Source organism: Mauremys reevesii, linkage group 2 (assembly GCF_016161935.1).
Source record: "Mauremys reevesii isolate NIE-2019 linkage group 2, ASM1616193v1, whole genome shotgun sequence".
Classification (NCBI taxonomy): domain Eukaryota; kingdom Metazoa; phylum Chordata; order Testudines; family Geoemydidae; genus Mauremys; species Mauremys reevesii.
In genome coordinates this window covers 116,205,925-116,231,144 of record NC_052624.1, presented here as the reverse complement: position 1 = coordinate 116,231,144, position 25,220 = coordinate 116,205,925, and the positions used below count along the sequence as shown (strand labels likewise).

General features: G+C 47.5%; 1 protein-coding gene across 5 annotated transcripts in view; it reads right to left on the bottom strand.

Moving 5' to 3' along the window:
- Positions 1 to 17,052: 17,052 nt before the first annotated feature.
- Positions 17,053 to 25,220, bottom strand: part of LOC120398700 (maestro heat-like repeat-containing protein family member 7) — a 107,649-nt gene continuing 99,481 nt past the window's right edge. For 4 of the 5 annotated variants that reach the window (XM_039526259.1, XM_039526260.1, XM_039526255.1 and 1 more), the window contains one exon: positions 17,108 to 17,167. The gene's annotated coding sequence lies outside the window, so the exon portion shown is untranslated. Of the gene's footprint in view, positions 17,168 to 17,841; positions 18,261 to 25,220 lie in introns of all 5 variants that reach the window. The other variant, XR_005594640.1, reaches the window with a different exon arrangement.

The window sequence follows — 25,220 nt, the reverse complement described above, 5'->3', positions numbered from 1 at the left end:
TGGTTTAAAAAAAAAAAAAAAAAGATAAAAAGGTTGAAAAAGGGTTAAAAAAAGAAAGAAAAAGAAAAAGGAAGAAAAAGAGGCCTTGGTGTGTGTGTGTGTACACCAGTGTGAGTGGCTGTTACCGGGCTAGCCCAGTAACTAGTGGATCTTTAGGAGAGCCGACCCACGGTGGGCTGACTCAGCCTGGCATAGTCCGGCGAGGAAGCTGCCTGGGTCTAGGAGTGTGTAAACCCATCTTCCCTCCCCTTTCCTTGTGAGTCTCTCCTGTGTGAGTGGAAAATGGGTAAGGGACTGTCTAAATATTCCACCTCACCCCCTAAGGGTGCCCCAGCATATTACATGTACGTACATTATGGTCCTAAAACCTGCAGGTATTTAAATGATTGGAATCTGTATACGCGTGAAAATTCATTTAAACAATGCCCATTAGAAGGTACCTTCAATCTAGATAAGATCATATATTTCAGTGGAACTTTAATCACAAAGAAAAACCTCTGTTACAGTGTGAGCAATTTGTCTAGGAACGGGTTAATTTGAAATTCGGCTTAGCCCTGAGATAAGGGAGAAGTTGTTTTGTCTTCAAGGTCATGAATTAGTGCGGACTATGCTAAGTGCTAAGTAAAACTGCTTCAGCCCCAGCTGGTTGTGGAAAATAAAAAAGGCAAACCAAAAAGCAGTATAAGTTACGAAACTGAGATTGCATTTGCAAAGCTTAACGGTTCAGTGAGATCCAACAGTTTTTGCAACCCTGAAGCCGGACAGGCAGCTGACCTGAACTGGAATCTCTGAAAGAGACGCCGCAGGAGATTCCAGGGTGTAAAAGAACAGCCATCCCAAGAGTGGCAGCATGTTGGAAATGGTGGACAAGCTGTATACAGGATAATCTCCCGTCCACCTATTTCCCTTCTCTGAACATTATACACAGACATGCCAGTCTGGATATGTGTAAGTATTAAAGTGGCTTAAGGCTTGGGGCATTCATATTTTTCCCGAGTGATGTGGGAGCATTCCCAACACTCTCCATTGTTGTTTTATTATTTTTAATGAAGCTTTAAAATTTGGATATATGGTGTGATTTCTCTATCTACCCCCCCAGTCCTGCAATGTCAGTTTGATCACCTGACATAAGGGATAATTGGTAACAGAAATTTGTCACAGTTTGGTGAGCAATAGAGAATTGGAAAGCACTGTAGAATTTACACCATCTATCTGTTTTACCCTTGTTAGTTTATGTTTGCTTTGTTTGGTACTGTTGGTGTTTTGTGTTAAGAATAGCATGATTATAGGTGAGCTCTAATAGAATAAGGAAACACTATTTGGTTTTGGTGCACTATTTAGCTTTGGCTCTGTTTTGTTTAACCGGTTACTGATGTTTTTCTGCTCTGTTCATTTGGGCGTTAGGTGTGTGAGCGGAACTGAACTTCTCGTTCGTAATTCCTCAGGGTGGAAGCCATGTGTGCGATGAAGCTCTGAGGTTGTCCTGAAATTTTGCAGTCCCGCCCCCCCCGTAGCGGACAATATAATAGAAGTAGAAAAATTTGGCTTAGACTGTAATTTTCTTTGTTTTTTGTGTAATTTTCTTTTCTGTTTAAGTGTCAGCAGACAAATGGGTGGGTCTCTGGGTATGCCCCCAAAGGGGTTTGGATTATGTGTTAAGTGAATGGCCATGTATTTTTGCCCAGGTGGCAAGCCTTACTAGGAAGGACTCAGGTAGTCTTGTGAGTAGAAATGTTTTGGGGACAAGACCAGAAGGGTGGGGGCTAGTTGAGTAGCCCACCCTCCTAGCTAAGAACTGGTTGTGGAACAAGCTCGTGTCCATGGACGGGATGATTCAGTGAGGAAAAAAGGATCGGGCCCAGACAGACGGGCAACAGGCAGAGAGATTTGGAAACTTTTGAGGGTGTAGTGGAAAGAAGGAGTAAGTGAATATAAGCATGAGGATTTCAAATACTCAGAAGGATATTTGGAATGGTGATTTGCATTGGTAAAGTGGCTGTTGGAAGGAGAAAGCAATTGATTTTTAAGGGAAAATGAAAAATTGACTCTGTGTTTGCTGGGGGGAACAGCACTTGAACTTTGTGAAAAAGCTGAAGAGAACAGTTTTTTGGTGTCTTTGACATGTTTGTGAATGAATTCAGGCAAAGAAATTATTAGATTGCACTCATTTGGCTATGAACAATTTTGTTAAATCAGTTGAAGAATGTATACAGTGCTATGTAATGACATTGTATTAGGCCCTACAGGCACTATAAGTGGTGATGTTTTCTTTCAGTGTTTAAAAGCAGGAGTTAAAAGAAATAAAAAGCAAGCCGGAGAGCATCTGTGTTAATGCAAATTAACTAACTGATAAGGTAGAGGCCGCTGAACCAGGGCTGTCTAAGAAGCACATACGAGAAAATATGGGGTAATTCCTCTGTTTTGCCTAGAATCAACAAGAGTATTTGTATATTTTAAGTATTTAACTGCCCCGAAGGGGTGGACCTCTGTTTTTGTCTTTCAGATGATCAAAGAACATTAATGCCAGCTACACAGCATTCAACATACTATGATTTACTGGCAGTCACAATTATGTTGTGTGTTCTATGTTCTGTTTTGTGGTGTTTTGCCAAAAAATTGTTGTGTTTAATATTTTCATGAGATGGTCTGATTTGACATCAAGCGAAAATGTTGCATTGCAATGCAGATACTTATTTTGTTCAACTTAGAGTACAAAGTGTTTAGTTATATCAGAAAAATGTGATATACTAAAGTCTAATACATTTTCTTAAGTAAGAGAAAGAAACTACATTGGCCAAATCTTTTAATTGAGAATTGTTGTTAAAATTTGCATACTGACAGTCTTTGGACGCAAGGACATGAAAAGTTAACCCACTCCCCATATTGTACGAGGGATCCTTCTGGCTACCTCAGACTTTTAGCCAGAGGGCTGGGGATGGTGGATAGCTATTGGACTAGAAGTTATATTAAGTGAACTTCTCAAAGTGGGTGTGCTTGTCCTGGCTTGTTCTTCCAAAGTTCTGTAATAAGGTTATTTTAGTGAAAGGGTATATGTGGCATACATTGAATGATAATACTTCTGTACTGTATAACAGTACTGTTTATGTGTTCATGGTATGAAAAAGGTGTATAATTGAAGAGTAAAAGTTTCCTTTGTAGGTTAAATGAAAAAAAAGCCACGTAGAGAATGGCTAACATGCGCTGGCCCCAGTCAAGGACACCGCTTGGCTGCCTACCAAGGGAAGGGGGGGGGGGAAATGTTTGCTGCAGTTACACGAGATTGGTGTGCAGCGGCCAGCCCACTCTCCTCCTTGAGGACCTTTTTGTAAATATTCAGATTGATTTTATTTCGATGTCTACATGTTGTGGTTATGGATATGTATTTGTTTTAGTTGATGTATTTACCAATTGGGTTAAAGCTTTTCCCTGCAGGAAAGCAGGTGTCAGGACTGTTGTGACATTTTGCTTAAAGATTTTGTGCCACGTTTTGCCATCCCTGTGGGTATCAACAGTGATCGTGGAATTCATTTTTACTGGACCGATTGTGAAGGAGTTATGTGCAACTCACTGCCCTCACCACCCACAGTTGGGACAGTGGAACGCCAGAACGGGATTTTACAGAATAAACTGGCCCAGATTTGTGCTGAAACGAACTTAAGGTGGCCGGATGCCCTTCTTTTGGCACTGAGGTGTATGAGAGCCATTCCCAATCGAACGACTGGACTCAGCCCTCATGAAATTTGACAGGACACCCAATGCTGACTACCAACTGCACCCCCGCTAACCCCAGCTCAGATGGACATTCATTTGCTGGATAACATAATGCTTAAATATTGTCAGGCACTAATGAAATGTGTTAAGTCTTTTTATACACAGGTGATGGAAGCACTACCAAAGGATCCTGTGCAACCTTGCCACTCGTTGGAACCAGGAGCCTGGGTCTACATAAAGATCCATCAGCGAAAGACTGCCTTGGCTCCATGCTGGAAAGGCCTTTCCCAGTCCTGCTGACTACCGACACCGCTGTGAAGTGCCACAAACTGACTGCTTGGACCCAGGATTCTCACTGCAAAAAGACCCCTCCACATCAGAAGAATTTTCCTATTGATGATTAGCCTATTCTTTCTTCTAGTTCTACTGTGCTTCTGGACAGCAGGGAAAAAGCTTCCTTGACCACTGACAGACCAACTGTGCCTTTAGACTTTTCTAGAAAAGAGCACAGCTATTACAGGGTGATATGTGCTGGAAACCTCTCCCCTGTAGGATGCTAAACCTCGATTGTTTTGGGAAAGAAGAAGACACACTCACTCCACTGACATTGCCAAAGTCCAGGAATTCCTGACTGAAAAGGACACTGAGAACTGACCCTGGTGAAGAAACAAAGAATTACATACTGGCAGGAAGAAATTTGTGGGACCCATGCTTGGGACTGTGGTATTAATTGGATTTTGGGGTTTATTCTACAGGCTGCGCCCTGTGTTCTGGATAAATCCTTCAGTATGTATTGCCCTCCCTAATTGGATTTTACCTGACATTGCCCTTATCCAGTTTTCTACATACCCAGATTGCTCACAAGGGGCTACCATTAGATTAGCACAACAAAAAGGCCTGGGTTATTTCCTCTGGACAAAAAGGGAATTGACCAGATCCCTGTGGGCTGGGTTATTTCATCTGGCCAATAGTGTAGTAGCCATTTGGACTATTCTTCCAGGCCAAGAACATGATAAGAAATTGGGGCAACTAGAAAAGGCCACTAGTCTTATTTTTGAAGCTCAGCTATCTTCAGTACAGGCTGGAGTTGCTGAGTTACATGTAATTTCCACCCTTAGTTCTATGACCCAGAAGTTACTGACAGAGATGGTATTGAATATCACTGAGGCTGGGAAGGCATTGCAGTGGGATCTGGACTAGACTTGGCCCACTGCCCTTACAGACGTCAGGAGTACCATCTGATCTGTGGTCATGAAGACATACTTGGACACTTTCTGGATGGAAGTGTGGACATTCACAGTGCTCCTTCCAAGCATATGGACCGGTTAGGGTGGGTGTGGGCTCCCACATACCAAATCCTGCTGGGTCCATGGGGAGGATGCCTGTGGGACTGTAATTGTTTACCGAGACATCTGGGGAAATTAGACCACCTAGTATCTCCAACTGATTTCTAGACAGTACCCCTGGAATGACACCTGACATTTTGGATAAGAATAGAGAGTCAATGGACATTTTGGCCGTTAGAACCACCACAGCTCAGTGTATCTATAAACTGAAGCTAGGGGAAGTTGTCACTGTTTATGACAATATTTGTTGAGAGGGTGGAGGTCAAGGAACTACCCTGACGGGACACCCACTTTTTCAAGCTAATGATAGCTGTGTGTGCGTTAATGACACCACTTTACAAGATATACATATTGATCTTACCACTGCTGCAGGCAATCCTATCATTTCCTGGCCTGCAGATAGAATGTTACATGTAGCTCTTAGATTTCAGGTATATTTTAATTGGACTAGAATAGTACCTGATTGGTTTCAAAATTTGCTTTCATTGTTACCAAAGGTTCAAAGAATCTCTGAATTGCAAGGGCAAATTCCCATGTTTTAGAATGTATATCAAGCTGGAAGGAATGCCTTTCATACAGCTTATAGAGTGTTTACTTTATGTACTAGGTATGATGTTTTGTGCTTTGTGTTCACGATTGTACAACAGCCCCATTATATTATTCCTATAGGATTGTTATTATTTGTAGTGTTGTTAGTTAATTTAGGATTATATTGTTGTTGTTGTTGTTGTAAATAACGTAAGAATAGCAATTCCTTTCATGTTCATGCTAATCATGCATTGTCATTACGTCCCATGACGGTTGACATGTTTGCTGTAGTATCTGAAGTCCATGGTTTCATGCGAATTGAGATTTGAAATTGTTTGTTGTACTAGAAGTACAAAATGGGGGAGTGTGGAAGCCAGTAAATAATTAACAAGGTTTTGAAGAGATCTTAATGAATGTTAGTTAGCATGAGTTAGGTTAACTGTGACCCTGGTGATGTGAGGAAGCAAGATAATGTAAGACAGAGTGAATTGTGTGAAAGTTATTACGACCTTGCAATGTACAGTCTTGCAGTCTTGTTTTTCTAGTGAGATAGCAGAAAAGCTTATGTATAAACAAAATGTATTTGTTGCTTTTTACTGTCTGTATTATTGCTAGAAATTGTCTGTAAAAGGTATAAAGGTTTGCTGTGATTGTTTACCAGTTGAGAGACCTGTCCAGGACCCTGTGTCCTATGGCACTCTCTCCCTCCATGGTAATTACTGGAGAAATAATAAAGTATTTGATTTTGCTGCATCCAAACAAAAAGTGAGAACTGAGTTTTTCTTCGACACTAGTGTTGTATTGTAAAATAAACAAGGTTTTCAAAATGTTTAAGAAGCTTCATTTAAAATTAAATTAAAATGTTGATCTTATGCTGCCGGCCCGCTCAGCCTGCTGCTGGTCTGGGGTTCTGTTCATCTAGGCTGGCAGTGGGCTGAATGGGGCCTGCGGCCGGGACTCCACCTGGGAAGGGTCTGGCAGCCAGAACCCCAGACCGGCAGCAGGCTGTGCGGGACCAGCAGCCGGGACCCCAGACCGGCAGTGGGCTGAGCGGCTCAGGCCACTGCCGCTTAGGGATTCGATCCGCCGGCTCCTGCCAGCCGGGAGCCCGCTGCCGGTCTGGGGTCCCGGCACTGCCCACATACAGTGGGTACCTACCTTCTTCCTGATTCTGGCCCATTCTCTTCCTCTCTCTGCATTGAGCTGAGGGTGGGAGTGGACCGAGCACAGGGCTGGGGGTGAAGGGTCTGGCCTGGAGCTAGAATGAAGGAGGGGGCTCAAGGTTGGGGCAGGAGGTTTGGGTGTGGGGGCACTTACCTTGGCAGCTCCCATTTGGTGTGAGGGGTGCAGGAGCTCCCATTTGGTGCTCAGGGTGGGGGTGGGGATATGCGGGGTGCAGGGGATGTGGAGTGGGGCTGGGGATGTGGGTGGTGCATGAGTCAGGGTAGAGGGCTAGGCACATGTCAAGGGGGTGCAGGTGTCAGGGTAGGGGTGCTGGATATGTGTGGGGGTGCCATAGTCAGGGCTGGGGTCATGTGCGGGGGTGAAGGAGTCAGAGGGCTGGGTGGTACAGGGCTCAGGGCAGGGGCCTGGGGTGTGTGGGGGTGCAGGACTCAGGGCAGAGGGCTGTGTGTGTGTGTGGGGGTCAGGGCTCAGGGCAGAGGGCTGGGTGACTGCCCCCCCCAAACCCCCAACCGCCCCCCCGCTCCTTGTCCTGACTACCCCCTCCTGGGACCCCACCCCATCTAAACCTCCCTACCCCTACCTGTCCCCTGACTGCCCCATCCCTGATCCACACCCCCGCACCCAGACAGAAACCCCCAGACTCCCATGCCTATCTAACCACGCCCCGCTCACTGACAGGACCACCAGAACTCTGGACCCATACAACTGCCCCCTGCTCCCTGCCTGCCACAACCCCTCTCCACACCCCTGCCTCCTGACAGGACCCCCAGAACTCCCGACTCATCCAACCCCCCCAGCTCCTTGTTCCCTGACTATCCCCTCCAGAGACCCCCGCAGGACCCTCGTTGCTCCATGTGCTCTGACTGCCCTGACCCCTATCCACCTCCCACCCCCGACAGACCCCAAGACACCTGTGCCCCATCCAACCCCCTGCTCCCTGCCTGCCCTCCAGAGATCCCCGCCCTAACCACCCCTCTGGGATCCCATCCCCCCATCCAACCCATACTGCTCCCTGTCCCCTGACTGCCCCTACCCCTTATCCAACCCCCCCCAGCCCCGGACCCCTTACCATGAGGCTCCCCACTTATTCAGAGCCCAGCCGCCACACGCACAGCGCTCTGAGGGGCGGGGCAGAGCTCCACACAACAGCGGGGCACCGGATGAGCGGGCAGTGTCTTTTCCTCCCCACGGAGCCAAACACTGCCCCGCGGGAGTGCACAGCACTGGCCCCTAGAGTGCTGCATGCGGCGGCAGGGCTCCAGGGGAAGGGGGGGAAGGCGGAGGAGGGGCCGGCAGCTTGCTGCGCTTGGCCCAGCGCTCCAGCCAGGGAGCACGGACCCCGCGGCATGCTGCGTCGGCAAGATTTTTATTGGCACACTGGGGTCCCGGCAGGCCCCGGCGTGCCATTAAAAATGGGCTCGCGTGCCATCTTTGGCATGCGTGCCGTAGGTTGCTGACCCCTGCATTAGCAGATTGCCCAGATCCAGGCTCCAAATCCTGGTGCTATAACTTCATCTCCATCTAGTGGCCTCAGGAGGCAGCCACTGCAGGGGACCCAGCCACCCCCACTCCCTGAGCTGTCTCATGCCCTGGCAGAATGTCCTTACCTCCCCCATCCTGCTGTGTTCCTGTAGCCCAGGAGCCTGCTGTCCCAGCACCACAGCTCTTCGGCCTCCTGGATGGTCGGCCCTGGGAAAGAGACACACACATGCATTTTGCATTCTGGTTGCAGTGCTTGTGTCCTTCCAATCCCACTGGTGGCTGCACAGTGGGCAGAGTCCTCGCTGCGTGCCTGGCCCAACAAAATTGCAAGGGAGGGGTGTAGACCAGAGAAAGAGATAGACAGAGACTCATCCTCCAGCCGGGGTCAGTCTGAGAGAAATTGGCTGGGGTCCCAGTCTCACTCTTCTGTCGGGTGCCATTTCCCAGCTGGGTTCCTTACCCCTCTGGTGCAGCAGCAGCTGGTAGAGCCGGTAAACCCCCTCCCTGGCCTGCCGGCTGAGGTCCTTGCCTGGGTCACTGATGAACAGAGCCAGCTGTGCCACATGGTGACCCAGCCTGGGGAATTCTGCGGCGTTCTAATGGAAGGGAGAGGGAGAGGGGACTCCATCAGCATTTTCCTGTCAGATTCCAGTTCCTCCTGGGCCAGGCCTCTCTTTTTCCCCTCAGCTGCTCTGCGGGAGATGCTAGAGGATAGAAGCTAGAGCTAGATCCTTAATTTCCTCTGCCCCCAAGGGAGCCTGGAGAACAGGGATGTGGGCAGGGCCCTCCAGGAGGACTTGCTTCCCCAGCTGCTCCAGGATGACAGGAAGGCATGAACCTGGAGCATGAGCCCCTTAAAAGCCCAGTCACCACTTAACCAGGACAAGAAGAACTTGACTCAAGCCAAGCTCATTCCCGCCTCTGCCTCTGCCTTCCCAAGAGGAACACTCCTAACCCACAGCCCCTGCAGCAGGAGATCCTACAGCCAGTTGGAGCCAGCCCGCCTATGCCTGGAGTCAGGAAGCTGGGGTCACAGGTCACTTACGTCAAACTCAGGGAGGGTGATGGTGAATCTGAGCAGAGCTGTGGGAGCAGGGAAAGAATTAACAAGGATTTGAAGGGAATTTTAATGCATGTCAGTCAGTTAGCAAGAGTTAGGCTAGCTGTGACCCTAATGACGTGAGAATTGTAGAAGCGAAGATAGTGTGAGGCAGAGGACAAGAACTGTGTAAAAAGTTATTACGACCTTGCAACTTGATAACCAAATATGCAGGCTAGCGTCTTTTAGGAGTGAGACAAATAAGATAGCAGAAAGGCTTATGTATAAACAAAATGTATTTGTTGCTTTTTACCATCTGTATTATTGCTAGAAATTGTCTGTAACAAAGGTATAAAGGCTTGCTGTAATTGTTTACCAGTTGAGAGACCTGTCCGGGACTGGGGCGACCATGTGTCCTATGGCACTCTCTCCCTCCATTGTAATTACTGGAGAAATAATAAAGTATTTGATTTTGCTGCACCCAAAAGAAAAAGCGAGAACTGAGTTTTTCTCCGACAATTTGGGGGCTCGTCCGGGATGGCAACGCCCACGGACCCACAGACGGCTACTACGGATCATTCCCCTTCGAACCCCATGGCGCCACATGAGAGGTATGAGACCTTTTGAAATCTCTATTGGGGTATCAGAGGAGGACTGTCCGTGAGGATGTCTGTCTCTGTTGGGCTCACGCCATCTGAACTTATTGACTGTGCAGCAAGATCAGATGCAGAGTGGTATTGGGGAAAGGCCCCAACAAGGTTAGTTTATAGCAGTATTGGGAACTGCTGAGTTGGCCAACAAGGTAATGCATAAGGTAATGCATAGGTAAATGCATTAGAATGCACCGGTGCTGAGGGGTTTTTACCGCCTCAAGAGGGGTTGTCATACCGCCTCGTGGTATTGGTCCGGACCAGGTAAAGATGCATTGTGGTTAAAAAAAATAAAATAAAATAAAAAAATTTAAAAAGGTAAAGAAGAGATAAAAAAAGGTTAAAAAAAAGGGGGGCCTTGGTTTGTGTGTGTGTGTGTGTGTACACCAGTGTGAGTGATTGTTATCGGAAGACGCCCAGAGTACCCTGTGAAGCGAAAGCTAGTGATCAGGACTACTCTAACGCAAGCCCGGTAACTAGTGGATCTTTAGGAGATCCGACCCACGGTGGGCTGACTCGGCCTGGCATAGTCCGGCGAGGAAGCTGCCTGGGTCTAGGAGTGTGTGAACCCATCTTCCCTCCACTTTCCTTTCCATGTGGGCTACTGACAGTCTGATCATCTCACTGGATGCAATCAGAGTAAGCGGCGCCGTCTCCCAGAGACTAGCCGACGCTCTTTGCTGAAGGGAGGTGTAGGAGAGTCATAGTCATCCTTGTTAGTCTCTCCTGTGTGAGTACCCTGTAGGGAGAGATCCTCAGTTTATGATCCGCTAGCGTGGACAGGGCACCCCCCTTGTGTTTGTATGAGTGGAAAATGGGTAAGGGACAGTCTAAACATTCCACCTCACCCCCTAAGGGTACCCCAGCATATTACATGTACGTACATTATGGTCCTAAAACCTGCAGTTTTAGTATTTATTTAGTATTAAATTTAGTATTTAAATGATTGGAATCTGTACACGCGTGAAAATTCATTTAAACAATGCCCATTAGAAGGTACTAGATAAGATCATATATCTCAGAGGAGCTTTTAATCACCAAAGAAAAGCCTCTGACACAGTGTGAGCTATTTGTCTAGGAACAGGTTAATTTGAAATTCAGCTTAGCCCAGAGATAAAGAGAAGTTGCTTTGTGTTCAAGGTCAAGAATCAGCACAGACTATGCTAAGTGCAAAGAAAAACTGCTTTCAGCCCCAGCTGGTTGTGGAAAAATAGAGACAGAGGCAAACCAAAAGCAATACAAGTTACAGAACTGAAATTACATTTGCAAAGCTTAACTTTCCAGTTTTATCCAGCAGTGTGCTTCTGCGACCCTGTAGCTGGTGTGGCTTGGTGACACGGGAAAAGCCACAGGCAGTTGACCTGGACTGGAATCTCTGAAGGAGACACCGCAGGAGATTCCTGGGTGTAAAAAGAACAGCCGTCCCAAGAGTGGAAGCATGTTGGAAATTCTGAACAGGTTGTATACAGGATAATCTCCCGTCCACCTATTTCCCTTCTCTGAACGTTATACACAGACGTGGCCAGTCTGGACGTGTGAGTATTAAAGTGGCTTAAGGCTTGGAGCATTCATATTTTTCCCGAGTGATGTGGGAGCATTCCCAACACTCTCCATTGTTGTTTTATTATTTTTAATGAAGCTTTCAAATTTGGTTATATGGTGTGTTTTCTTCCCCAACCTCCTGCAGTGTCAGCCTGATCACCTGACATGAGGGATAAATTGGTAACAGGAATTTGTCACAGTTTGGTGAGCAATTAAGAATGGGGGAGCCCTGCAGAATTTACACCATCTATCTGTTTTACTTTTGTTATTTTATGTTTGCTTTGTTTGGTACTGTTGGTGTTATATGATAAGGATTGCATGATTAAAGGTGAGCCCTAATAGAATAAGGAAACACTATCTGGTTTTGGTGCACTATCTGGTTCTGGTTCTGTTCTGTTTAACTGGTTACTGTTGTTTTTCTGCTCTGTTCATTTGGGCGTTAGGTATGTGGGCGGAACTGAACTTCTCGTTCGTATTTCCTCAGGGTGGAAGCCATGTGTGCGATGAAGTTCTGAGGTTGTATTGAGATCCTTCTGTCCCGCCCCAGCAACGGACAATGTAATAGAAGTAGAAAAATCTGGCTTAGACTGTAATTCTCTCTGCTTTCTGTGTAATTTTCTTTTCTGTTTAAGTGTCAGCAGACAAATGGGTGGGTCTCTGGGTAGACCCCCTTTAGGGGTTTGGATTATGTGTTAAGTAAATGGCCTTTACCCAATGGCCATGTATTTTTGCGCAGGTGGCAAGCCTTACTAGGGAGGACTCGGTTAGCCTTGTGAGTAGAAATGTTTTAGGGAAAAGACCAGAAGGGCAGGGGCTAGTTGAGAAGCCCACCCTCCTAGCTAAACTGGTAGTGGAACAAGCTAGTACCCATGGAAGGGACGGTTCAGCAAGAAAAACAGGATCGGGCCCAGGCGGGCAGGCAACAGAAAAAGAGATTGGAAAACAGGTTGGAAACTTTTGAGGGTGTAGTGGAAGGAAGGAGTAAGTGAATATAAGCATGAGGATTTCAAATACTCAGGAGGCTATTTGGAATGGTGATTTGAATTGGTAAGTGGCTGTTGGAAGACAAAGCAGGTGATTTAAAGGAAAGTGAAAAGTTGACTCTGTAGTTGCTGGAGGGAACAGCAGTTGAACTTTGTAAACATACTAAAGAGAAAAGTTTTTGGTGTCTTTAAAATGTTTGTAAATAAATTCAGGCAAAGAAATTATTAGATTGCAATCATTTGGCTATGAACAATTTTGTTAAATTAGTTGAAGAATGTATACAATGCTATGTAATGAAAATTATATTAGGCTCTAAGGGCACTGTAAGTGGTGATGTTTTCTTTCAGTGTTTAAAAGCAAAAGTTAAAAGTAAAAAGCAAGCCAGAAAGCATCTGTGTTAATGCATATTATCTAACTGATAAGGTACAGGCCACTGAAACCTGGGCTGCCTATGAAACATATACGAGAAAATATGGGGTAATTCCTCTATTTTGCCTGAAATCAACAAGGGTATTTGTATATTTTAAGTAATTGACTGCCCAGAAGGGGTAGACCTCTGTTTTTGTCTTTCAGATAATCAAAGAAAACTAATGCCAGCTGAACAGCATTCAACGTACCATGCATTTACTGACAGAGTAAAAATTATGTTTTGTGTTCTATGTTCTGTCTTGTGGTGTTTGTCTCGTGGCCAGAATTGTTATGTTTAATATTTTCATGGGATGGTCTGATTTGAAATCTAGCGGAAGTGTTGGATTGAAATGCAGATACTTGTTTTATTCAACTTAGAATACAAAGTGTTTGGATACATCAGAAAAATGTGATATACTAAAGTCTAATACATTTTCTTAAGTAAGAGAAAGAAACTACATTGGCCAAATCTTTTAATTACAAATTGTTGTTAAAATTTGCATACCAACGGTCTTTGGAAGCAAAGACATGAAAAGTTAACCCACTCCCCATATTGTACATGGGATCTTCTGGCTACCTCAGATTTCTAGCCAGAGGGCTGGGGATGGTAGGAAGCTATTGCTGTTGTTACATGTACCGCTCATAAGACCCCTCATGATGAAGTTACCCATGGCAATGTTTTGGCAGACTCTGCAGCCAAAGCAGCGGCCCTTTCCGTACCTCAGGCTGAACATACTTGTGTCCTAATTGGGCAGCCTTCACTAGCCTCCCTTGAGGATCTGGCTAAGATCCAGGAGGCTGCATCAAGAACCGAGAAACACTCTTGGAGTGCTGCTGGATGCATTTTACATACTGGTCATCTTTGGTGTGCCCCGGATGGTCGCCTGGTGGCACCGAAGATGTTACTGCCCTATCTTGCTCGCATATGCCATGGAATAGCACACATGAGCAAAGGGGGGATGGTTGCTGCAGTTAACATAGATTGGTGTGCACCGAGTTTCCCTTCTGTAGCACATTCCTACTGTCAACACTGTGTGATTTGTCAACAGCACAACATTGGTAAAGCTGTTAAAGCTAAGCGGGCAGCCCACTCTTCCCCTTGGGGACCTTTTGTAAATATTCAGATTGATTTTATTCAAATGTCTAAATGTTGTGGTTATGAATATGTATTAGTTTTAGTTGATGTATTTACCAATTGGGTTGAAGCTTTTCCTTGCAGGAAAGCAGATGCCAGGACTGTTGTGAAACTTCTGCTTAAAGATTTTTATACACGTTTTGGCATCCCTGTGAGTATCAACAGTGATCGTGGAACTCATTTTACTGGACAGATTGTAAAGGAGTTATGTGCAGCTCACTGCCCTCACCACCCACAGTCTGCTGGGACAGTGGAACGCCAGAACCGGATTTTAAAGAATAAACTGGCCAAGATTTGTGCTGAGACAAACTTGAAGTGGCCAGATGCCCTTCCTTTGGCACTGATGAGTATGAGAGCCATTCCCAATCGAAAGACTGGACTCAGCCCTCATGAAATTTTGACAGGACGCCCAATGCGACTACCAGCTGCACCCCCACTAACCCCAGCTCAGATGGACATTAATTTGATGGATAACACAATGCTTAAGTATTGTCAGGCACTAATGAAATGTGTTAAGTCTTTTTATACACAGGTGAAGGAAGCACTACCGAAGGATCCTGTGCAACCTTGCCACTCGTTGGAACCAGGAGACTGGGTCTATATAAAGATCCATCAACGAAAGACTGCTTTGGCTCCATGCTGGAAAGGCCCTTAAGTCCTGCTGACTACCAACACCGCTGTGACGTGTCAAGGACTACCTGCCTGGACCCATGCATCGCACTGCAAAAGACCCCTCCACCTCGGGAGGACACTCCTACTGATGATCAGCGTACTCCTTCTTCTAGCCCTGCTGTACTTTCTGGACAGCAGGAAAAAGGACAAGGTGACGTGCTAGTAACCTCTCCCTTGTCCACTGACAGACCTACTGTGCCTTTGAACTTTTCTAGAAAAAGCAAAACCATTACAGGGTGATGTACTGGTAATCTCCCCTGCAGGATGCTGAACCACGACTGCTTCGGGAAAGAAGAAGAAACACCCACTCCACTGACATTGCCAAAGTCCAGGAATTCCTGACCAGAAAGGACATTGAGAACTGACCCTGGTGAAGAAACAAAGAATTACACACTGGCAGGAAAAAAAAATTTGTGGGACCCATGCTTGGGAATGTGGTATTGATTGGATTTTGGGGTTTATTCTACAGGCTGCGCCCTGTGTTTTGGATAAATCCTTCAGAATGTATTGCCCTCCCTAATTGGATTTTAAATGACATTCCCCTTATCCAGTTTTCATATCACTTCTACATACCCAGATTGCTCACAAGGGGCTGCCATTGGATTAGCACAACAAAAAGCCTGGGTTATTTCCTCTGGACAAAAAGGGAATTGACCAGATCCCTGTGGGCTGGGGCCAATAGTGTAGTAGCCATTTGGAATATTCTTAAAGCCAAGAACATGATGAGAAATTAGGCCAACTAGAGAAGGCCACCGGCCTAATTTCTGGGGCACAGCTAACCCAAGTACAAACCGGAGTGGTGAGTTACATGTCATTTCCACCCTTAGTTCTATGACCCAGAAGTTACTAACAGAGATGGTATTGAATATCACTGAGGCTGGGAAGGCATTGCAGTGGGATCTAGACCAGACTTGGCCCACTGCCCTTACAGACACGTCAGGAGTACCATCTGATCTATGGTCATGGAAACATACTTGGACGCTTTCTGGATGGAAGTGTGGACATTCACAGTGCTCCTTCCAAGCATTTGGACCGGTTAGGGGGGTGTGGGCTCCCACATACCGAATCCTGCCGGGTCCATGAGGAGGATGCATGTGGGACTGAATTATTTACCGAGACATCTGGGAAATTAGACCGCCTGGTATACCTAACTGATTTATAGACAGTACCCCTAGAATAACACCTGACATTTTGGATAAGAATAGAGAGTCAATGGACATTTTGGCCGTTAGAACCACCACAGCTTCAGTGTGTACGGAATCTGAAGCCAGGGGAAGTTGTCACTGTTTATGACAATATTTGCTGAGAGGGTGGAGGTCAAGGAACTACCCTGACGGGACACCCACTTTTTCAAGCTAATGATAGCTGTGTGTACGTTACAGCCACCACATTGCAAGATATACATATTAATCTTACCACTGCTGCAGGCTATCATATCATTTACTGGCCTGCAGATAGAATGTTGCAAGTAGCTCTTAGATTTCAGGTATATTTTAATTGGACTAGAGTAGTGCCTGATCGGTTTCAAAATTTGCTTTCATTGTTACCTCTGAATTGCAAGGGCAAATTCACATGCTTCAGAGTATATATCAAGCTGAAAAGAATGCCTTTCATACAGCTTATAGAGTGTCTACTTTATGTACTAAGTATGATGTCTTGTGCTTTGTAACCAAAAATTGTACAACAGCCCCATTATATTATTCCTATGGGAATGTTATTGTTTGTAGTATTGTTAGTTAGCTTCGGATTATGTTATTGTTGTTGTTGTTGTAAAAAACGTAATAATAGCAATACTTTTTATGTTCATGCTAATCATGCATTATCATTACATCCAGTCAAATACCCTAAGGTTGAAACATCTGATGTAGAATCTGAAATATACGAATTAATGCAAATAGAGATTTGAAAATATTTGTTGTACTAGAAGTACAAAAGGGGGGAGTGTGGAAGCAGGGAAAGAATTAACAAGGATTTGAAGGGAATTTTAATGCATGTCAGTCAGTTAGCAAGAGTTAGGCTAGCTGTGACCCTAATGACGTGAGATTTGTAGAAGTGAAGATAGTGTGAGGCAGAGGACAAGAACTGTGTAAAAAGTTATTACGACCTTGCAACTTGATAACCAAATATGCAGGCTGGCGTCTTTTAGGAGTGAGACAAATAAGATAACAGAAAGGCTTATGTATAAACAAAATGTATTTGTTGCTTTTTACCATCTGTATTATTGCTAGAAATTGTCTGTAACAAAGGTATAAAGGCTTGTTGTAATTGTTTACCAGTTGAGAGACCTGTCCGGGACTGGGGCGACCCTGTGTCCTATGGCACTCTCTCCCTCCATTGTAATTACTGGAGAAATAATAAAGTATTTGATTTTGCTGCACCCAAAAGAAAAAGCGAGAACTGAGTTTTTCTCCGACAGGGCCGTGCTGCTCCTAATGGCCTTGGCTCTCTCCTGCGACACCCTGGACACGATCCAGTAGTTAATGTGCTGTGGGGAAAGGAGGCAGCTCAGGATCAATGGGCAGGTGCACGTGTTGTGCAACCGACACACACCCCTCCCCAACCTCCAGGGGGCTAGGACAGAGTGCGCAGGGTGAAATAACTGATTCATTGATTGCAGAGCTTTAGAAGGGGATTGTTGCCCCCAGGAAAATGCTTCCATTCTGCAGGTCACAACTTGTCATTGTCTCTCTAGAGTGGAACAGTGTTCGGTGTCAGGGCTGGTCCCATTTTCCCTGAACTCCTGATTCTTGAACAGCTCACCACGAAGGAGACAGACCCCTCCCCCCTCCCTGGCTCTGAAGTCCTTGGTTGGGTGAGCACAATCCCCCCAGGAATCTCAGAGCCCATCGGAGAGAAGGGCTGATTCTCTGTTTCTCTAGGAAGGAGCCTGTGGCTCTTCTCTGAGGACCATATTCTGCATCTCACAGGAGGGGTTCAGACTTTCACTCCCCAAGCCAGCCAGGGGACCTGAGGTTGGTGCGAAAAGAACCAGGCAGAGCTCTGGCTTGAAGTCCCAGCTCCTTCCTCTGTCCTTCAAGGAGGAAAGGCCTGACACTGCATTGCACTCACTGCCCTGACTGAGAACGGGACACTGGGGACCCAGCTAGGAGGGCAAACTGGAAAATGGATCTAAGAGTTAAGGTAAAATTGCCCCCACACCTCTAATCGGGCTCACTCCCAAAATGTAGTGGAGCCTGTCGGTGTCTGGGGGCTCTGCAAGCAGGTTCCCCAGCATGGAATCCACGAGGTCTGGCAAGACCCTATGCAGATCCTGCAAAGCAAGGGAGAGCCATGGGTCGGAGTTAGGGAAAGTGGGGCTACATCTGCCACAGGATGGGAAGAGGGATCTCTGGGAAGCACTGGTGGGACCCCCAAACACATATCCTGGCCTTTCTCATTCACATCCCACTGCAGGCAATTAGCCAGGATTCATGGCAGGATGACAGCTGGCTCTTCAATCTATGACTTTAGCATGATCTACCGGGACTCGGGTGGTGTCCTTCTGGGTGCCCAGGGTGAAGACGGCAGCTCGAAGGAGGTGGGTCTCTAGCTCTGGCTCAAGGGCAGGTGTCAGGGTGCTGGCAAGAGAGAGGAGCTGGTATAGGACTGTGTAGCGCGGGGGTGGGACTGGCACCAACACAGTCGTGAAACTGCAGGGAACTAGGCAGAGGCTGGCGAGAATGGAAACTGAGTCACCGAGCCAGGGAATGACAAAGCCAAGGTTTCTCAGACAGACAGTGGCAGGACAGGAATAAGACGGTTACTCACCTTTGTAATTGTTGGTCTTCGAGATGTCTTGCTCATATCCATTCCAATTAGGTGTGTGCGCGCCGCATGCACGTTCGTCGGAAGATTTTTACCCTAGCAACACTCGGTTTTTTGGCTGAGGTGCCCCCTTGAGTAGTGGCGCTATGGCACCGGATATATACCCCTGCCGACCCATCCGCCCCTCAGCTCCTTCTTGCAGGCTACTCTGAATGAGGGGAAAGGGGGCAGGTTTGGAATGGATATGAGCAACACATCTCGAAGAATAACAGTTACAAAGGTGAGTAACTGTCTTTTCTTCTTTGAGTGCTTGCTCATATCGATTCCAATTAGGTGACTCCCAAGCCTTACCTAGGCGGTGGGGTCAGAGTGAGATGTCGCGGAATGAAGTACTGCTGAACCAAATGCCGCATCATCTCTGGACTGCTGCACTAACGCATAGTGTGAAGCGAAGGTGTGCACCGGGTCACTGCCTTACAGATCTCCTGGATGGGTACATGGGCCAGGAAGGTGGCAGATGAAGCTTGAGCCGGAGTGGAGTGGGTGGTGAGGTGGCTAGTCGAAACGTGAGCCAAGTCATAGCAGGCATGGATGCATGATGTCGCCCAAGATGAAATTCACTTCAAGGAGACCGGCAGGCCCTTCATATGGTCTGCCACCGCTACAAACAGCTGGGGTGTCTTTCAAAAAGGCTTTGCTCATTCGATGTAAAAAGCGAGAGCCTTACGAACATCCAGGGAATGCAGCTGTTGCTCTCGACGTGAGGAGTGCGGTTTCGGAAAGAAGACCGAGAGGAAGATGTCCTTCTTGACGTGAAAGGGAGACACCACATTAGGGAGGAAGGCGGAGTGTGGACGCAGCTGTACCTTATCCTTGTGGAACACCGTATATAGGGGATCCGCTGTGAGGGCCTGAAGTTCCGACACTCACGTCGCTGACGTGACAGCGACGAGGAAGGCTGTCTTTCAGGAAAGGTACAGTAGTGAGCAGGTGGCCATTGGCTCAATGGCAGCACCCATGAGCCTAGATAGAACTAGGTTGAGATCCCACGTAGGGGCCAGATGACGGACCTGTGGGTACAAACGCTCTAGGCCCTTGAGGAACCTGGTGACCATAGGGTTAGAAAAGACTGAACATCTGTTCTCTCCTGCATGGAAGGCTGAAATGGCTGCCAGGTGTACCGTGATGGATGAGACCGCTAGACCATGCTGCTTCAGGGACCAGAGACACTCCAGGATGGTAGGAACTGGTACCTGCATGGGGACAGCATCGTTCTGGGCACACCAGCAGGAAAAACGCTTCCACTTGGCCAGGTATGTGGACCTAGTGGAGAGCTTTCTGCTGCCCAGGAGCACCTGTTGTACAGAGGTGGAGCAATGCAGCTCGGAATGAATTAACCATGCAGCATCCATGCCGTGAGATGGAGGGACTGCAGGTCTGGGTGGCGTAGTCTGCTGTGCTCCTGAGTTATGAGGTCCGGCCACAGCGGTAGGGGAATTGGTTCGGTCACCGACAGGTCAAGGAGTGTGGTGTACCAATGCTGCCTCAGCCACGCTGGAGCGATCAGGATTAAGCAGGCCTTGTCTCTGCGTAGCTTGAGGAGGACCTTGTGTACAGTGGGAATGGAGAAAAGGCATAGAACAGATGGTCTTTCCAAGTTATCAGGAATGCATCCGACAGGGAGCCCAGGGAGCGCCCCTGGAGGGAGCAGAACACATGGCACTTCCGATTCTCGCGAGAGGCGAAGAGGTCTATGTGGGGAAAGAGAAAGTTACTCACCTTGCAGTAACTGAGGTTCTTCGAGATGTGTGTCCCTGTGGGTGCTACACTCTAGGTGACGGTGCGTCCCGGCGCTGTTGATCGGAGATTTTCGGTAGAAGTGCCTGGATGGGGTGCACGCACTAAGATGGTATCTCCCGTCTAGTTGGAATCTTCCTGAGTGCGTGCGACCCACACCCTCCTCAGTTCCTTCTCTACCGTGGAGAATCATACCAGTACTCCAAAGTAGAGGGGAGGAGGGCGGGGAGGGGAGCACGCACAGGGACACACATCTCGAAGAACCTCAGTTACTGCAAGATGAGTAACTTTCGCTTCTTCTTCGAGTGCTGTCCCTGTGGGTGCTCCACTCTAGGTGAATGTATAGCAGTACCCACTATGTTTGGTTGGACTTTGGAGATGCGGCAGTGAGTACTGTAGATAGTACTGTATGGCCTACTATTGTGTCTGCCGTGGTGTCTTGCGTGAGAGCATAGTGTTTTGCAAACGTGTGTTCAGATGACCATGTAGCAGCTTTGCAGATGTCAGGAATGGGAACGTTGTGTAGGAAGGCAACGGATGTCGACATGGCTCGAGCGGAATGAGTTTGAATGCCTTCGGGTGGTAGAAGATTTTTCGCACGGTAACAGGATCTGATACAGTCAGAGATCCACTTGGATAGGCATTGTTTAGAGATAGCCGTGCCTTTCGATCTTTCGGCAATGGAAACAGTCGTGGAGACTTGCAAAATGGTTTAGTCCTGTCTAAATAAAAGGCGATTGCTCGCCTGATGTCGAGAGTATGCAGGGTTGCCTCTTGCAGAGTCTTGTGAAGTTTGGGATAGAAAGTAGGTAAATATATAGGTTGGTTGAGGTGGAAGGTCGATACCACCTTAGGAAGAAATTTAGGATGTGGTCTCAAAGTGACTTTGTCTTTGGAGAAGATTGTGTAGGGAGGGTGGGCCATCGGGGCGCTCATTTCACCAACTCTTTTTGCTGATGTTATGGCAACTAAGAAAGCCACCTTCATGGACATATGGAGATGAGAGGAGGTAGCCAAGGGCTCAAATGGAGGTTTCATGAGAGCATGAAGAACGAGGTTAAGATTCCATGTAGCTAGTGTTGGGTGAATTTCAGGGTAGAGATTTTGCAGGCCCGTGAGAAAGCGTTTAATGGTGGGGTGGGTAAAGAGTGAGTATCCATCTAATAGGTCATGGAAAGTGGTAAGCGCCGCCAGGTGTACTTTGATGGAGCTGAGCAAAAGTCCGTCCTGTTTTAGTTTCAGGAGGTAGTCTAGAATGTTAGGGAGGGTCACGTTATTGGGTGCTAAGTGATTATGTGAGCACCAAAGAGCGAAACGCTTCCACTTCTGCAGGTAGGTTTTACGAGTGGAGTCTTTCCTACTGTGCAGGAGGACATATTAGACTTGCTCAGAACAGGCTAGTTCATGGGTTTGGAACCATAAAGGAACCAGGCTGTGAGGTGGAGCTTTTGGAGCTGGGGGTGAAGAACTTGTCCGTTATCCTGGTAAAGGAGGTCTGGCCTGTTGGGGAGAGCCCATTGGTGACGGGAGGACATGCGGAGAAGGTAGGGATACCATGTCTGTCTTGGCCAAGCCGGGGCAATAAGGATGACCTAGGCCTTGTCGTCTGCAATCTTGCGAAGAACCCTGTGTAACAGAGGGATTGGTGGGAAGGCGTACAGGAGGTAGTTGTTCCATGGGATGAGGAAAGCATCTCCTAGGGATGCAGTCCCGAGTCCTGCTCTGAAGCAAAACAGGGGGCATTTTCGGTTTTGGGTTGTGGCAAAGAGATATATTTCTCCCACTGGGTGCCCCAGTGGGAGAAAAGCTGTTGGTGTATTGCGGGGTGCAGTTCCCATTCGTGTTCTGTCAAGAAGTGCCTGCTGAGTGCATCGGCAGTAGTGTTGTGGCAGCCTGGTAGGTAGGAAGCGATGATTTGTATTCGATGTCGTATGCACCAATTCCATAGTCGAATGGCTTCCATGCAAAGGGAATGTGATCGGGCTCCCCCTTGTCTGTTTATGTAATACATACATGCTATGTTGTCTGTTAAGACCCGCAGATATTTGTTCTTTATGAGGGGAAGAAAGTGAAGGCATGCTCTCCTCACTGCTCTGAGCTCTAAAAGATTTATGTGTAGATGAGTCTTTGATGCGGACCACCGGCCTTGTGCCCTGTGCCACCCTAGATGCGCTCCCCAACCAATTAGGGAAGTGTCCGAGGTGAGCATGAGCTTTGGGGATCGTTGCTGGAAGGAAACCCCTGTGCAGAGGTTTTCTGGACTTGTCCACCATTGTAGAGAAGCTATAACATTGGGAGGAGGAGTTAGCAGCATCCCTAAGGGGTGTCTGTTGGGTTTGAAACTGGAGTTGAGCCAGCCCTGGAGACATCTCATATGTAGCCTGGCGTGTTGAACCACGAAGGTGGTGGCTGCCATGTGACCGAGGAGCTGTAGGCAGATTCTTGCTTGTGTCCTGGGACGAATAGATAGGGTGCGTATGAGCTGCGTGATAGCGAGGAATCTGTGATATAGGAGTGAGGCCCTGCTCTGGGTTGAGTCGAGATGAGCTCCGATGAACTCGATCTGTTGCGTAGGTGTCAGGGTGGATTTTTGGATATTTATTTGGAGGCCTAGGCTGTGAAAGAGGGAGATGGCGAAATGCGTGGCTTGAAGCGTCTCGCCATAGGAGTCGCCCTTGATGAGGCAGTCGTCCAGGTAGGAGAACAGTGTGACCCCGTGTTTACAGAGGTGAGCCACAACCACAGCTAGGGTCTTGGAAAAAACTCTTGGTGCTGTGGAGAGTCCAAAAGGAAGAACTCTGTATTGAAAATGGTCCTGACCAATTGTGAATCGTAGGAAGCGTCTGTGAGCTGGATGAATTTATATATGGAAGTAAGCATCTTGTAGGTCGAGGGCTGTGAACCAGTCCCCTTGATCCAATGCAGGTATTATTGGGCCCAGTGTGACCATCTTGAATCTTTGTGTCCTCACGAATTTGTTCAGTTGGCGTAGTTCTAGTATAGGCCTCCATCCCCTGGTCTTTTTCTGAGTTAGAAAGTAATGGGAGTAGAAACCTGTCCCTTGGTGTTGCGTCGGCACAGGTTCCACTGCGCCTAGTTGCAGAAGATGTGCCACCTCTGTGCGAAGTGATTGCTCGTGAGAAGGGTCCCTGAAGAGGGACGGGGAAGGGGGAAGGGTAGCAGGGGAGATATAAAAGGGATGGAGTAACCGGTCTGAACTATTTCGAGGACCCAGCGGTCCTGTGTAATCTGCTGTGAGGCATGTTGGAAATTCTGGAGGCGGTGGCCAAATGGGAAAGTAAGTGGTGGAATCAAGGGGTGGTCGTACAGGCCCTCGACCAATGTTTCAAAACTGTTGTTTATTGCCCGATGAACGGAAGGTGGTGGCTTGATTTTGATTTTGTCTGCGCTTGGGGGGTCTGGTACGATTCCTAGTTGTGTCGTATGGTCTGGATTGAAGACGATAGTACTGATGTGTGCGTGGTCTTTGGTAGGGTTGGTATCGTTGTCTCCTGGGAAGAGATGGGTGAATGCCCAGGGTGTGCAGTGTCACTCTAGAATCTTTCATGGTGTGGAGGAGTTCATGAGTTTTTTTGGAGAAGAGTTTGTCCTTATCAAAGGGGAGATCCTCCACTTTGGTCTGGAGTTCTTCAGGAATGCCGGACGCAGAGAGCCATGAGCATCTGCGCATAACCACAGCAGTTGCAGTGGTACGGGCTGCTGTGTCCACCATGTCTAAAGACGCCTGTAGGGCCGTTCTGGAAATCAGTTGTCCTTCAGTCAGGATTGATTTGAAGTCTGCTCTTCTGTCCTCTGGAATGTAGGAGGCAAATTTGAAAAGCTTATTGTACTTATCAAAATCATAACTGGCGAGGAGAGCAGAATAGTTTGCAATCCTGAATTGTAGTGCAGAGGATGTATAAACCTTGCGGCCCAGGACATCAAGGCGTCTAAGGTCCTTGTCTTGCAGGGTGGTCGATATTGTGACTGTTTGGTCCTCTGTGCAACTGCATCCATGACAAGAGAGGTCGGTGGTGGATGAGAAAATAGGAAGTCTGTGTCCTTTGCAGAAACATAGTATTTACGTTCAGCCTTCTTGCAAGTTGGTACTAGAGAAGACGGGGTTTCCCAGAGTGTGTCAGCTGGCTCCATGAGTGCTTCATTTATAGGGAGCAAGATTTTCAAGGGCACAGACAGTTGAAGGATTTTGAGGAGTTTGTGTTGCATCTCCTGAACCTCTTCTAAGGGGATATCCTGACTGAGTGCCACCCTCCTAAAAAGTTCTTGAAATTGTTTGCAGTCGTCCAAGGCCTATGGAGGTGAAGGGAGGAGGGCTTCATCCGAGGCTAGTGGAGAGTTAGGGTTAGGTGAGTCAGGATATGGTGCATAGCTCCCAGTCTCAAGAGGGGGCTCGGGTACCCTAGAAGTGGACGGAGCAGGAGATTGAGGCACAGAAGGAGGATGATTGGTAGGAGGATGTTGCCACGGGTACCACTGAGGCCAAGGCATAGGGTAGGAGAGCCCAGGTGCCGCCCGCGGGGGGGGGGCAAAGTAGGGAAACTGAGGTTGTTGACCTTGAGCCATGACCTGAGGTGGTAGAGGCGCCTGTGGAGGAGAAGCAGGAGGGGAGAACTCCGCTTGCTGCTGTAACTCAAGGTCACCGTTAGTGAAAGCCAGTTCAGGTGGAGAGAGTGGCGGTTCAAGAAATGAGTCCTCTGTATCCAGGAGCGGAGAGTGAGGCTCAGGTGGCACTGAAAGGTCACTTTGAGTGAGAAACTGTTGCTCCTACTCCCTGGGCTGAGCTGAGCCTGCTCTCTGCTCTAGCTCATTAGTAGGAGAAAGTGAAAATGAGAGTATTGTTGTATTGTGCTTAGAGGTGCCCTGCAGGGGGTCTGCTGCTGGTGCGTGGGTAGAAGACTGGCTGGGTGCTGATGTTCTTCTCGGTGCCGAGCTTGAGCGTGCTGTCAGCACCACAG